Source organism: Leopardus geoffroyi, chromosome C2, assembly GCF_018350155.1.
Source record: "Leopardus geoffroyi isolate Oge1 chromosome C2, O.geoffroyi_Oge1_pat1.0, whole genome shotgun sequence".
NCBI classification, from domain to species: domain Eukaryota; kingdom Metazoa; phylum Chordata; class Mammalia; order Carnivora; family Felidae; genus Leopardus; species Leopardus geoffroyi.
The window spans coordinates 123,855,975-123,869,407 of NC_059333.1; the positions used below are offsets into that span (position 1 = coordinate 123,855,975).

General features: G+C 47.3%; 1 protein-coding gene across 2 annotated transcripts in view; it reads left to right on the forward strand.

Moving 5' to 3' along the window:
- Positions 1-8,561: 8,561 nt before the first annotated feature.
- Positions 8,562-13,433, forward strand: part of NMNAT3 (nicotinamide nucleotide adenylyltransferase 3) — a 116,010-nt gene continuing 111,138 nt past the window's right edge. Inside the window, exon 1 of one of the 2 annotated variants that reach the window (XM_045503483.1) lies at positions 8,562-8,790. The gene's annotated coding sequence lies outside the window, so the exon portion shown is untranslated. The remainder of the gene's footprint in view (positions 8,791-13,433) is intronic. The other variant, XM_045503482.1, reaches the window with a different exon arrangement.

The window sequence follows — 13,433 nt, forward strand, 5'->3', positions numbered from 1 at the left end:
AGCTGTCGTCACCAGGAAATAGGCAGGACAGAGCAGAGACACTGCCTCCACCACCAGATGAAATAGTCAAGTGATTCTTTCAAAGAATCCCTGCGGGCTGGACATGATCCTCTCATCCCTAAGTGACTCAAGTGGTAGTTTTCTTGCTGAAGTATCTTTACTCAATTTGCTCTGAATTTCTCAGGCTATTTCATCATTCTTGGATCCTTTCATCGGGGCCATCACTCATTCTGTAATTCATTCATTCCTTCACTCATTCAGTCAGTGAAGCCTCTGAGCAAAACACCATTCAGATATTAACAGCCTGCACAGCATCCAGAGGAGGAACAGGCAGGGGGACAGGGTAGGACCCAGCAGGGGAGGGAAGGACACAGAGTCAAGATCCACAGCTGAGCTTTTTATACTAGGGAACAAGAACTCCATGGTGAGGTTTCAGTTCTAGCTATTATTTCAGGGTCTGAGATATGGACAAACCTTTCCCTTGCTACAGATAGAGCCCTAACCCCTGCCTCACTTTGGCAAAAATTTTGGCACAGAGCCACGAGCCATGTGGGGACATAGGCCATTCCACGAGCTCCTGTAGACAAATACTGGTCAGGGTGGAAGGTGCGGCAGACCCCGATGCTCAGAAGAATTGCTCCCCTAGCGGGAGGGGCATGGCTTCCTGACAGCCTCTAGCTGTTAGCTTCTTTGGGGTCTGCTCCAGTCTCCAAGCCAAGGTGCAGCTCTTCTCAGGGCAGACCCCAGCCAATATCTGGCCATTTCTACCCAACACAGAATGCTAGCGGGCACCCTGAGCTCCAGAGCTGCTCAAGCCTGCCAAGACTATTGGGTCAGCATCATGTTCTGCCGGCTGCCCCGTCCAATCCTGCTTCTGGCCTTTCTTGCTCATGGGTGTCACTCCCCTGTAAACCTTTTGCACCTTTAACTCCCTCTCAGTGTCTGCTGCGTGGAAAACCAAACAGGCATGGAAGGGCAGGTGGAATGCGGGAGGGAGGAGAGAATGAGCAGGCTCCTCTCATGCTAGGAGCTCTGTAGTCTGAGTGTTTCTTGCCAGGTCCTTCTAAGATGACAGATCCAAGTTAAGGGCTGAGTATGCCATAAGGAGTCCTATCATCCATAAAGCTCTTACCTGAGAGGAGTCAGCACCATTTAGGAGACACTAGCTTAGTGAGGAAGGCTAGGACATATCCCAGCTGGGCAGACTGGCCCTGGACAGGGTACTCTGACAGTGAGCATTGGAGTTGAGTATGAAAGTGCCATTGAGTACCGCAGGCCCAAGGGACCACTGAAGGTCAAGAGCTTGCCAGGCAGTAAAGTAGAGGGAGCAACAACATATGGTTTGACTGCAAGGACATGGATCAGGAAGGGCTGCATGGAGGAGGAGGGATATTTGATTTGAGCCTTGAAGAGCGAGCTCCCTGAGGACACATGTACAAACCAGGCCCATGGCCTGCTCTGCACATGTGTGTTTAGAGATCTGAGCATAGACCATCACTCAGGCCTCCTTGGGCACCAGCAACAGAAACTAACTCTGGATTATATAAGAGAAAAGATTTGTGGGTAGGCCACAGAGAAGCTGAAGAACCAAGCAGGGGGCAGACAGAAACCTGGCCACTCTGGGGCTGTTGGTGGCATGAGCTCTTCAACAACTCCACAAGGGCACCATCATGAACATGGGAGAATGCCACCATTTTTAGTGTGTGAGTTTCTCTGCTTGTGATTCAGTTTCTAGGGAGAGGTCCAGTGTCCTCCCATTAGCTAGGGTATGGTCTGATGCCTTGATTGGGAGGTCCTGGAAGACAATATGCACATTCTAAGAGGAAAGAAGAGAACCAGGAGAAGGTGAAGGAGGTCATAGAGCCGAATGAGGAGATCTATGAAGGCAGTGGCCAGTATTATCAAAGGCAGCACACAAGGGCCAGTCAAATGAGGACAAAGGTTTACCAACAGGAATTAGCAATCAGTAGAGCAATTTCATGGTGGAGGCAGGGACAGTAACTAGATGCTCTGGGTTGAGGATTAAATGTGAGAGGAAAAGGTGTGGACAGATCGCTCCTCTGAGAAGTTTGGATAGAAGAGAAGGCAAGAGACTGACTGTGAGAGAGGCCGTTGGTGATGGGAGTCTCCTTACAAGCTTCAGTCTCCTTACAAGCAAAGAGGAAGGAACAAAGAAGAGGTGAAGGCGAAGATACAGAAGAGAATATTAGTCCAGTCAGAGCCCTGGGACAGAAGGATGAAGTGGACTGGGCAGAACGGCTGGCCTTAGAACTTTATTACTTCTCGGAATGTATTATACATCACAGGTTCTTGCTCTTTCCTTGCTAAAGAGGGTTATGTTAGCCTCAGTTCATCCATAAGCTCCTCGAAGGTAGGAATCCTGTCCTTGTAAGCAGAATAGTAATGGCACTACATAGGGGATCGAGAGTTCGAGGACCAATTTGTATTATCAGACGATGCAAGTTTGCACATTATTGATACCCAAGTACAGTGGCCTGGTTTTTAATTTTCTTACAAAATAAGAAGTCTGCAGGTAGTCAGTTCAGAACTGGACAGCAGTTCCGTGGTGTATTTAGCATATCAGGTATCTATCCACTCAGCCATCCTTAGCAAGTAACTTTGGAGTTCATGCTTGTCACCTCATAGACTCAAGATGGCTGCTTGGCCCGCCAGGCTTATATCCACATTCAAAGACAGGAGAAGGAAAGAGGAAAGGGACGAGGAACTCCTGTGTTCAGAAAGCAAAACCTTCCTTCCTGTTAATCCCAAGCAAATCTCTGTTGGTTCCCATGGCCACCTCTAGCTGCACAGGGGTCTACCACTCTAAACTAAATAGGGGTTTCATTGTATCCTGGCTCTGCACATCCTTGAATTACTCCTAACAGCGTCTTTGGGGCTCTTTTAGGGGATTTGCCATTCTCCACTAGGAGAGTCCTAGTGAGAGTAAAGTCAGGTACTTCCTCTCAATATCCAAAGTCAAAAGGATTTGCATACGCCCTCCCCAGGACAGCCAGGGGAGCACAGCCTCAACTTGGCCAATCAGAGGGGCTCTCCCAGGACTTTGAATCACGCGTGAAGTGGCTGGAATTTAATCACCTGTGCCTGCAGTGGCATTCTGACTAGACCATTTCTGCTTAGAGATAATACCTAGGGTTTTCACTTTCAAGCTTCTCAGAACTGCTTTCTTCCCATCCCTTTCTAAGCCTGGGTCCCCAACCTTCCTGTACATTCTGAAGGGCCAGTACTCCCAATAAGCTTCTTTTGCTCAGTTAGCAGAGACTGTTTCTGTTGCTTATAACAACAACAAAAAATACTGATACCATCCAGCCCCATCTCTGACCAGCTGCGTGTGGTCTTGAGAAAATCACCTAACCTCTTTGGGCACTCTCTCCTCATCAAAAAATGAGGAGTATTCCCAAAGTACTTTTCCATGGTGAACAATGTATTATGACTTTGACCTCCTTCAAAGGACTTCTTTGTACCAAGTGGGCCCAGACAGACATCAAAGCCTGAATTAGAGTTTTAGCTGCAGGGGTAGAATAGGAAAGCTCCATTAGAAAAGATAATTTACAGCACTGGGGTGCTGGTACTGGAACATTCTTTAGGCAATTAAGCCTAGGTAGACACTAACCCAAACCCAGGCCACTGCTGGTGACACCAGAGTACAATGTTTCCATTAGCAAACAGATACCAGTTAGTGTCATCTTGCCGTAATTTCAAGGGTCCACTTATTAATTCTATGACTTCAGCTGTTCTTGATTCTAAGACAGCTTAACCATGCTACTGTAAAACCTGTCTTTGTTTTCCACTTCAAAATCTCTTTGCAGCAGATGTGCAACTGCCTTAAAAAATTTCGGAATACAGGGGAGAGGCCTCTGTAAATTTATAGGCTGCACCTTCAAGGAAAAATTAGTTTGTTAGAACAGGAAAGTGGCCCCAGTTTGGCCTTACGTTCTAGCAAAAGCTCATTGCTTAGCTGCATTTAATAATCCATGAAACATTTCTATTAGCGTTAGTGTGTGAATGTGCAGCTGCAGAATGGGTAAAAAGAAGTGAGACGCAGGCATAAAAAATATGCAGAAAATGAAAATAAGTGAGATCTTAAATATTTGATCAAGGCCTCTATTTTCAGGTAAGCAGTTACCATCATGGGCCCTCACATGCCAACAGGAGCCACAGAACACCATTCTGAATTATTAAAATAACTAGGGGAACCTTTTCCTTCTTACTACTTTTAAATGAGTGTGTAGCCTTTCAAGCTAGCCTTTTCTTAAATATTTAACACAGACATCAGGTCAAAGACAAAACAGCAAAGGTCCTCAATCCAATACTCATCTGTAATTGTGAGTCCAATTATGTAATGCTTCTCAACCACTTCATTTGATTTTTTCTCTCTCCACTCCAACAATTCTCTGAAAGGAATCCAGTCTAGATTAGTTCAAAGTCCACATTCTAGAATATTTTCGAACTATGTATTTACTGATTTTGGTTATATTTTTCATTCACTCAATTCAATTGGTTGATTCATCCAGCAAATATTTATTAAATACCTACCAAGCAGCAGGCACTGTTTGTTCTAAGTGTGGGGATATATCAGGGAACAACATATGTATATAAAGACTCAGCTCTTTTTGGACCTCACACTTATTTATTATGCAAATAAAAAATAAAAATATATTCCATAGACAGCTAACAAGTGGTATGTATGGGGCAGTGTGCAGTGTTTGTTGTTAGGTAGTGATCCATTAGAAAGCTGATGAATTGGGCAAGTGACCTTAAGAGTCGGGAGAGGGTAGCATTTCAATCAGTGAGAACAGCAGTGCAGTAACTCTGGGGTACAAACAGACCCAGTGTGTTCCAGCAGCAACAGCAAAGCCAAGGAGACCAGAGGTGAGGAATGCCCAGTGGTTATTGTCAGGAGACAATGTTAGGAAGAGTTTGTTGGGGGCAGATCTTGTGAGGGCCTTGGGCCATTGGGAAGGACTTGGGATTTGACCCTAGTTGTGGTGGAAGCCACTGAGGGCTTCTGAGCTAGAGGCATACTGGGAACTGTGTCATGTTTTAAAAGGATCACTTTAGTTCAATAGTAAGTACGGCTGATGGAGCCAGGTTGACAAAATGACAGTTTTCTCATGGAATCCTGCTCAAGAGGCCACATAAGAGAGAGTCAGCATTGGCATTATCTGTTCACTGCTTCTAAGAAAACACCCATCTTCTGGGGCGCCTGGGTGGCGCAGTCGGTTAAGCGTCCGACTTCAGCCAGGTCACGATCTCGCGGTCCATGAGTTCGAGCCCCGCGTCAGGCTCTGGGCTGAGGGCTCAGAGCCTGGAGCCTGTTTCCGATTCTGTGTCTCCCTCTCTCTCTGCCCCTCCCCCGTTCATACTCTGTCTCTCTCTGTCCCAAAAATAAATAAACGTTGAAAAAAAAATTAAAAAAAAAAAAAAAAAAGAAAACACCCATCTTCTGAGGTGCTTACAGTGATTGAAAAGTTTGCCCTCTTCAGTCATTTTAAAAGTCCACCAGGCTCTTTTTTTTTTTTTTTTTTTTTTTCATGTTACTTTTCCTCAAAGTGTGCCCTTTCTCATGAGAGCTCAGAAGTCAAGGTTATGGGCTCATCTAAACACAGAGGCTGACCCAGGTAAAGTCCTATCATAATCTGTCCAAGAGCAGATTTTCCAGAATGTCCTTCAGGGCACACTTCTAGGCCTGAGACACTGACTCTCAGCCATCTGCACATTGGTTACTGCCCAAAATGCTCCTACTGAAACTTTGTCAGAACACCGTTAGGTAATAGAAGGAAAGTGCAGACAGTGTTACAGCTTGATCTCACTGGGTAGCCACATTTTTATGCCTGGAAATAGTCTGTAAAATGTTCAAAAATGAGCTAATCTGTCTGTTGCAGTTTTCTTCCCTTTAGAGACCTCCCACTTACAGCCTTTGCTTGGGTGGGATAATTCTGAGGCATGTTCTTTAATAACTTCTAGAGTTTTCCCACAGGATTAAGCTCCAATCACCTGTTCTGGTAGCTGGCTTAACAATGCATCCTGCCTTTCCTTCCCTCCGTTCTTCATACTCCATTCTTCTGCTGATGTTCCCTGTATCTCCCAAATAGGCTGCTTGCACTTGAATCCTTGTCTCAGGATCTGCTTCCAAAGGACTCAAACTGAGACACGCTCTATGTGAAATCTTCCTCCTGCCTGAGCCATCATGGTGATAGGATTCAGGAGAGATGAAACTTACCAAAAATTTTATCCCCATTAAACCCATAATCCAGTAGCACTTCATGCCCTCAAGCAAAGGGCATGACTCTCATCTCGATGTATTCCCCCTTCTAAAATATTAGGAGCTAGTTGTCTCTCCAGATGGATTTCTCCATACCTGCCTCTCCCTTACTTAGGTTAGGGTAAGTGTGGCTATTGTGTGAGGTTCTTACTTCCTACCACTAGGAGACACTATTTTGTGCCCAGAAGGCAGACTTCCTCCTAGAGAAGACTAAGTCTTCTTAGGGAAGAAAAGTCCCTTGCATGGAGAAGTCACTGCCTCATATCCCATGTCCCTCTTGCTGTTTGTGTCCAGAGTCAGGACCCTGACTCAGCATGACTCAGCCCTTGATTTTAATTTTTTTCTTTTTAAATAATGTCTGCATCCAATGTGAGGCTCACACTCGAGATCCTGAGATCAAGAGTCACATGTCCCACTGACTGAGCCAGCCAGGCAACCTGATTTAGCCCTTTATTTTAATTCAACCTATGGTACCAACATGCCACACACAGATTCTTAGAAGTCCCTAAACTTTCTCATGAGCTTCCCACTCTGCTAGGAGACAAACTGAGTTTTGAATAAGAGAACACAAGAGAATTACAAAGGTCATTATACTTCAATTTTTTTTTTCTAATCTTAGACTGGGAATGAATGGTCTAAGTATGACACAAGATCCAGAAGCAATAAAAAGAAAAGAATGATTAATTTTAATATTCAATACATTTAATAATTTAAAAAATGTGAGTTAAAAAAAAACAGTTAAAAAAATCCGTGTATACATGGATATTAAGCCACTTAATCCTCCTCTAAAGCTCAACACGGTAGAGACTGTTACCTCCAATTTCAAAGAAGGAAACAAGCTTGAATTGGAAAAGGGATTTTGTACAAGGTCACCTTGTAAAGTCACATTTCACACCCTCAGTCAGAGTTACTCCCAAGTCCTTTGCCCTCAGGAGCTGGACAAGGGAAAGAGAGCAGAGTGAGCAGAAGAGAAGGAAGGCAGAGCAGAGGAAGGGGAAGGGTTGAACTCTCTGAGGAGAGAAGGGGTGTCAGGAGGGTGTGGACACTTTTTTCCATTTGAGTGAGGAAGGGATACCAGCCCCTTTACCTTGCCACTTACTGGGAGCTAGCTGTGTGCCTCCTGCATTGATACAAGAGGGATAAGTATGAGCCCTCCTAAAGCGGGGACACTGGGCAGGTCCAGCCAACCTCATGGGAGAACTGAGAGGATCTGGTGACAGGGCAGGGGCCCAGAGCCAGCTTTATAAAACACTCTCCATTCTAAGGTTAAGAACTTGTCACTGATGCTAGGATAAGCTGTGTAGCAATCACAAAACCTTGACATCATCCTTGACGTCTCTTTTTTTGCACACATCAGTTCAGTCCATTAAGAAATCCTATTGGCAGAAATTGATGAATCTTGACCTTCACCCCGTGACCCTTGAGAAGTCTGGATTTATGGAGATTTCTGTGTGGGCAGAGAAAGACAGGCCACACTGGGGAAGCAAATTCACCAAGTAAATTATCTAAGAAGGTCTCGGGGGATAGAGACCTGAATTTCCAAGGTCTCAGGATTTTGCTCATTCCAAACAAATGGTCATTTGCAAGCCTTAATGCTATAGAGCTGTCTAAAATAGCCCTCCTTTCTCCCTTCCCCCATAATTGTATTAGCTGCAGGTCCCAGAAAGCCTTCCTCTACTCCTGTCTTGAGGTCTCAGAGCTCACCAGGGCAGGACTTAAGAATAGAGGTGTAAATTTGTCAGGAAAAGGGAAGCAGGGGCACAGTAAGAGAGTAAATTCTCATCTAACATGGCAGAAAGTCAATAGATAAATCAAGAAATCGCTATGTAAGCTTTTTTTTTTTTTTTTTTTTTTAGCGACAAGGGGGTGACCACCAGAAGAACTAAATGGAGGAACTCCTATAAAGGGCCACGTGTGGGGAGCAAGGGAGAAGGGCTTGTTGCTTTCATTATAAGAACATTAGGTAACTTTATTTTGTAAAGAGTGTTCATGCATTACTTTGATACGTTTTTTAATTCGATCTTTTGAAAATACAGAAATAAAAATAAGAAAACGGAATACAAAACAAGAAAGTAAAAAGCAAAGGGGAACGCAACACAAAAAGGCCTAGCAGGTGAGAGCAGGATGGGGATTGGGGTGGGGCGGGAGGGCGGGGCCTAGAACGAAGGGGCGGGACGCAGTGTCTCGTTCCCCCTTAGGGACCGCCCCCACCGAAGGGGCGGGGCGCAGTGCTAAGTTTACCTCTGACTCCGCCCACGGCAGGGCGCCCGGGGAGCGCGGGGTCAAGTTAGCTTTAGACCCGCCCTACCCCCGCCCGGGGGGCGGGCCGGGCCGGGTTCCGCTCTCCGCGTAGCTCCCAGGCCGCAGAGGGCCTTGCGCAGCGAGACCAGGCGTCGTCCCGTGCGGTCTTCGAGTGCAGGGCCGCGGGCGGGCCAAGCCGGATACCCCAGTCCTTGGCAGTCCCCCGAGGCTCACAGAGTGCTTCTGCGGAGGCTCGCCGCACGCAGGTAAGCGCCACCAGCCCGTTTTTGCCCTGGAGGGCGCCGGCCCACACCTGGGCGCTGTGGCTACAGGTGGCGGCGGGGTGCGGAGCCCGGCAGCAGTCCTTGGTGGGAGAGACTGTAGTACGCCTCCCCAGTACACCCGCGCACCGCGCATTCTCGCCGCAGCGTGGTCTAACCCCTAGAACCATTTGGCTCTGACCCGAACCCGGCAGATACGAGTTCGGATCCCACCTTCCCCACTCTGGCAGCCTGCGGAAACTTACCGTGTGCCACTGAGTGCCGGCCACTGGGCCAAGTGCCGGGCATACAGAAGTGGGCGAACGAACGTAGTGCCCGCTGCGGTGGAGCTCACGGTGTAGTGGGTAAGACCCCTGTAAGAGCTGTGAAGATAGAAAGTGCAGGTTGCAGGGGAGGATTTAACTGGCGGTCCCAAATGTGAAGGGTGCTGGAGCACAAACTTCAGCATGAGTCAATTCCAGGGTGGAGAACAACACAGCAGACACATTGTGTTATGAGAGAACGTGGCTTGTATGTGGGGCCTGCCTTTAGAGAGCTGGGCGGGGGGGAAGCCAATTCCTGAACTTTCTGCTCTATAAAATTGGGGGGGGGGTTGGTCTACGCATTGAAGACTGGGGCGTTGAATTTACATGACTGAGCTGTGTTCCCAGGTGTAAGTGAAGTACATTTGGAAACGTTTCTGAATGGAGCAGGATGCTGATCTGGACTAAAGAGTGTGCCAGCCTCTGAGCAAACCCACTTCCCCTCTCCTGGAGTCCTGTTCCTTAGTCTGAGTAGAATCTCTCAAACAGCCTTTTCTCTAAAATGATGCTGTCTTTGGTGATTTATTCTGGAAACATTTAACTAGTACTCCCTTTTTATTGCTTCTGAGAGTTCAGTGAGAAATCTGCCTCCGGCCTGCCCTCCTAGAGCTCCTGTAGGGTGGGCCAGGTGAAGTAAACTGAGTTTCAGCCTGGTGGGCTCAGTGCTCTGGGAGTCATCAGAGGAGGGCTTCTGACGCTCTGGCCTTGCTGTGGAGCCACCCTCTGCTTCTGGGGAGGTAACCATTTCTCAGAAAGCCTCACCTGTTACTGCCAGTTCCATGAGCCCCCAGAACTTAAGTCTCACACTCTGACAGAGCATAGAGTTACATGCTCACTCTCATTGGTGGTGTCACCCCTGACAACTGGCCAAAAAACCCCCCCAGAGGACTTAAGCCTGTGATCCCTAGCTGAGGACCCCTCAGATCTTGAAACCCCAGGGATTTAAGATGGGGGTGGGGTGGGGTGGGCACTTCAGGAAACATCTGTTAGCCTCTTGGTGTGTTTTATTGGCTTGAATGATCCTAGTTTCTTCTTTGCCTCTGTTTACACTATTGGTGTAGACTTTAGGATCTGCTCCATGAAAACTGGCTGGGAGGCCCAGAGAGTCAGGGGACACAGTTGAGAGAGGAGTCTGTCACTGTTTGTGGGTGGTGGTAATAAAAACAGGACCGATGTTAACAGAAGGGTGCTGGAGGGAGAGGGAGAGGGAGAGAGGGAGAGAGGGCTGTCTTTGCAAACCTCAGCAGTGCCAGCCATAGAGAAGCGAAGGGAAACACTAGGCCAGGCGGTCACAGACCTGGGTTCAGATTCTTACTCCTTATTCCCCAGCTCTGTGACCAACCCTGGGCAGGTCACTTATCTGATTGTGCAAGCTTAACAGTGGCCGGCATACAGTTGACCCTGAAGAAATATTAACTCCCTTCCTCTTCCCCTAAATGAACTAAATAGGAGGAGTAACAGTGTGCAGGGCAGAGGATTATTATGGGATTTAATGAGATAGTGTACCCAAAGTACATCGAGCAGTGCCTGACATGTAGGCAGTTACTACTGCTGCTGCTGTTATTATCTCTTATTTGGGACAAAAATTGGTGAAACAAGGCAGGGGGAGAGTGGAGGTGGGGGCGAGGGGTGGCTCTGAGGGTCTGTGCAGGGTGATTAGCTGAGGAGCTGTGTTATCTGGGGCACTGGTTTTACCGCAAAACGTCAGCTGGGACCGGAGAAGGGAGTGTTCTGCATGATAAAAGGCCTCTTGGGGAGCCACTCTGTCCAGAGGCCTGGGGAGTTTGAGGTCTTTGAAGACTCTGGCCAAGGAAAGGCCCAGAAAGTTATGGGTTAAGGGAGGGGGTGGGGACCAGAGTGTAAAAGATCTAAAATTGTCTCCTTCAGGTGCGTCTCTAACCCACAGCTCATTATGGGCCCCCTGTGAGGGGCTGCCCCTGCCCCATCCTGCCCTGCCCTTCACCTGGTACAGTAATTGCCTGAGACTGGTTTAGAAGCTGGGGAATCCAATCCTGTAAATCTTGCATCCAGCAGAGTACAGGGCCCGGAATGAATGGTGAATGGACGAATGACTGAACATAAACTCACAAGGCAAAATTCTCTGTGTCAAAGTGTGTTGTTTAAAACAAAACAACAACAAAAGGAGTATACAGATAAGGCAAAATAGCTAGTGTTTTCAAGTCCTTGCTAAAGGCAAGTGCTTATTTTCATGGACACTGCAGTGTGGTGGTGAATGCTGCAGCTTTGGAGTCCGATTAAATTGCTTGTGTGACCTCCTGTGCGTCACAAAAGCACTCTAAAGCTCAGTTTTTGCATCCGGAACATGGGAGCCATGGTGTAGCCAGGGAGCAGGGATGCAAGAGCATCTGGCTCCAAGGTCCCCAAACAGACCAGGCTGGGCCACTTACTGTTGACAGAATCCAAAGGCAGAGAGGAGTGGTGGTAACACAAGAAAGGAATTTATTTCAGTGACGCCAACACCAGGAAGACAGCAGACTAGGGTCTTGAAGATTGTTGCCCAAGTGCCAAAAATAGTTCCAGGTTTATATAAGGAAAATGTGGGATGAAGGTGGGTGGGTGTATGCAGGTGGGCAGTTAAGGTCAAGTCCATTGTCCTGGGGTCAGCCACAGGGGGTCTTGCTGGCTCAGGGCATTCCTTATTGTTTGAGGGGGTGGGGGAGTCTGGGTCCCCATCAGGGGATGCTTTCCTGCAGGGTCCCTTGCCTCGTTAAGAGATAAGCTGGAAAGAAGAACTTAATTAGAAAGCTTGAGGTCAAAGGGAAAGTAATTGAAGTCCTCTTTCTATAGTACGTAACTCACAGGGCTGTTAGGAGTAGTAAGTGATGCTCGTGTGTAAGTGTATAAAGTACAGTCTTCACTGCACAGACTGTGGTACAGTGAGTGCTCAATCACTAACGTTGCCGTTATTATTTTTCTGTTTATCAATCCTCCAAATGATGTCCACCGTGATGTGGAAACAGAAGGCCACAGACACGGGTGTGTGGCATTAACTCTGAACTCAGTCCCATCTAGAAGCGAAGACTCTCTGCAGACTCTAACCAGACAACGTGTATGAAATTAAGTCAACTTTATGTGCATTTCACTCATTACTTAAAGCCTTTGACTATATGAAATCTTAAAAGGAAAAAACCCTACAAAATTATAATTTATGTGCCTTTCAAGTTCAAGTGTTTTATCATCCAGATAAATCTTCCATGCCTCTATGTTAAACCACTTTGGGCTGTCGAAGCTCTTAAATAAAGTGGCTTGCCCTGACCAGTGTCTGTCTTTGCTCGTTTATCATAGTTCCCTGGTGAAGACAGATGTATCCCATTTTGCAGGACAGGCCTCGGGATGGCAGCTCCTACCCCACCGTTTCAGCCATGCAGTTCTGCGTGGTGGTGTTTAACAAACCACGGTGGACTTAAGGTTCCCTCATCGTTGTCTCTCTCACGTGCACATAGACCCATAGCAGCAATCTGGGAAATAGGAATAGAAAGGCATTCATTCTGCTGCTAGTATGAATCTGGGGAAATCTAAGGTTCTCAGGGATGGGATTTTGCATGCAGGGGCCTTGGATGAGGGTGACAGTGTCTTCTGGAAGTGAGAGCTTTCACCTAGGAGCACCATCTCTGGGCCTGGCCTCCTGTGCAATGTAGTTCTAATCTGCATCTCCGTGCCTCCCCGCTGTCCCTGCCTCTGCCCAGAGCCGCCCCTAAAGCTAGAATCTCTGGAGCAGCTGCAGAAGCCCTGCCCATTGCAGGGAAGCCGTTCTGAATCCGCTCTTCTTCCCACAGTCCTGATGGGCACCTGTGCCGGCCATGCCCTTCTCCAGCTGACCTGGACTGGGCTGTGAGCACTTCTGCAGCTATTGGACCAGGTGTTCTTGGGGCCCACCACCGTGCCTGGCTCGTTGTCCTCCCTCCCTCCTTTCCTTCCTTCCTTCCTTCCTTCCTTCCTTCCTTCCTTCCTTCCTTCCGTAAATCCTTCAGGCAATGTCCTGGGGATTAGAATGCCGAGCCAAAATGACACAGTCTCAACCCTCATGTGGCCCATAGACATCATGAGACAGGTTATAAAGACAGACAGAATTAAGCACATGAACACACACAATGTCATGTTATAAACTGGATTGACTATTGTCAAGGAGAAGTCTGGCCTGCCACAAGAATGTGGAAAGGTGGAACAGATACAGAAATAAAGTCTCTATCGATATAACGTATGGCCATAAATGTTGGTTGGAGGCTCATGCTCATTTATAGACCTTTGAAGACCATTGGGTGGTATTTTTCTATGAATTCTGGTAAACGTTTTATGCTGCCAAGG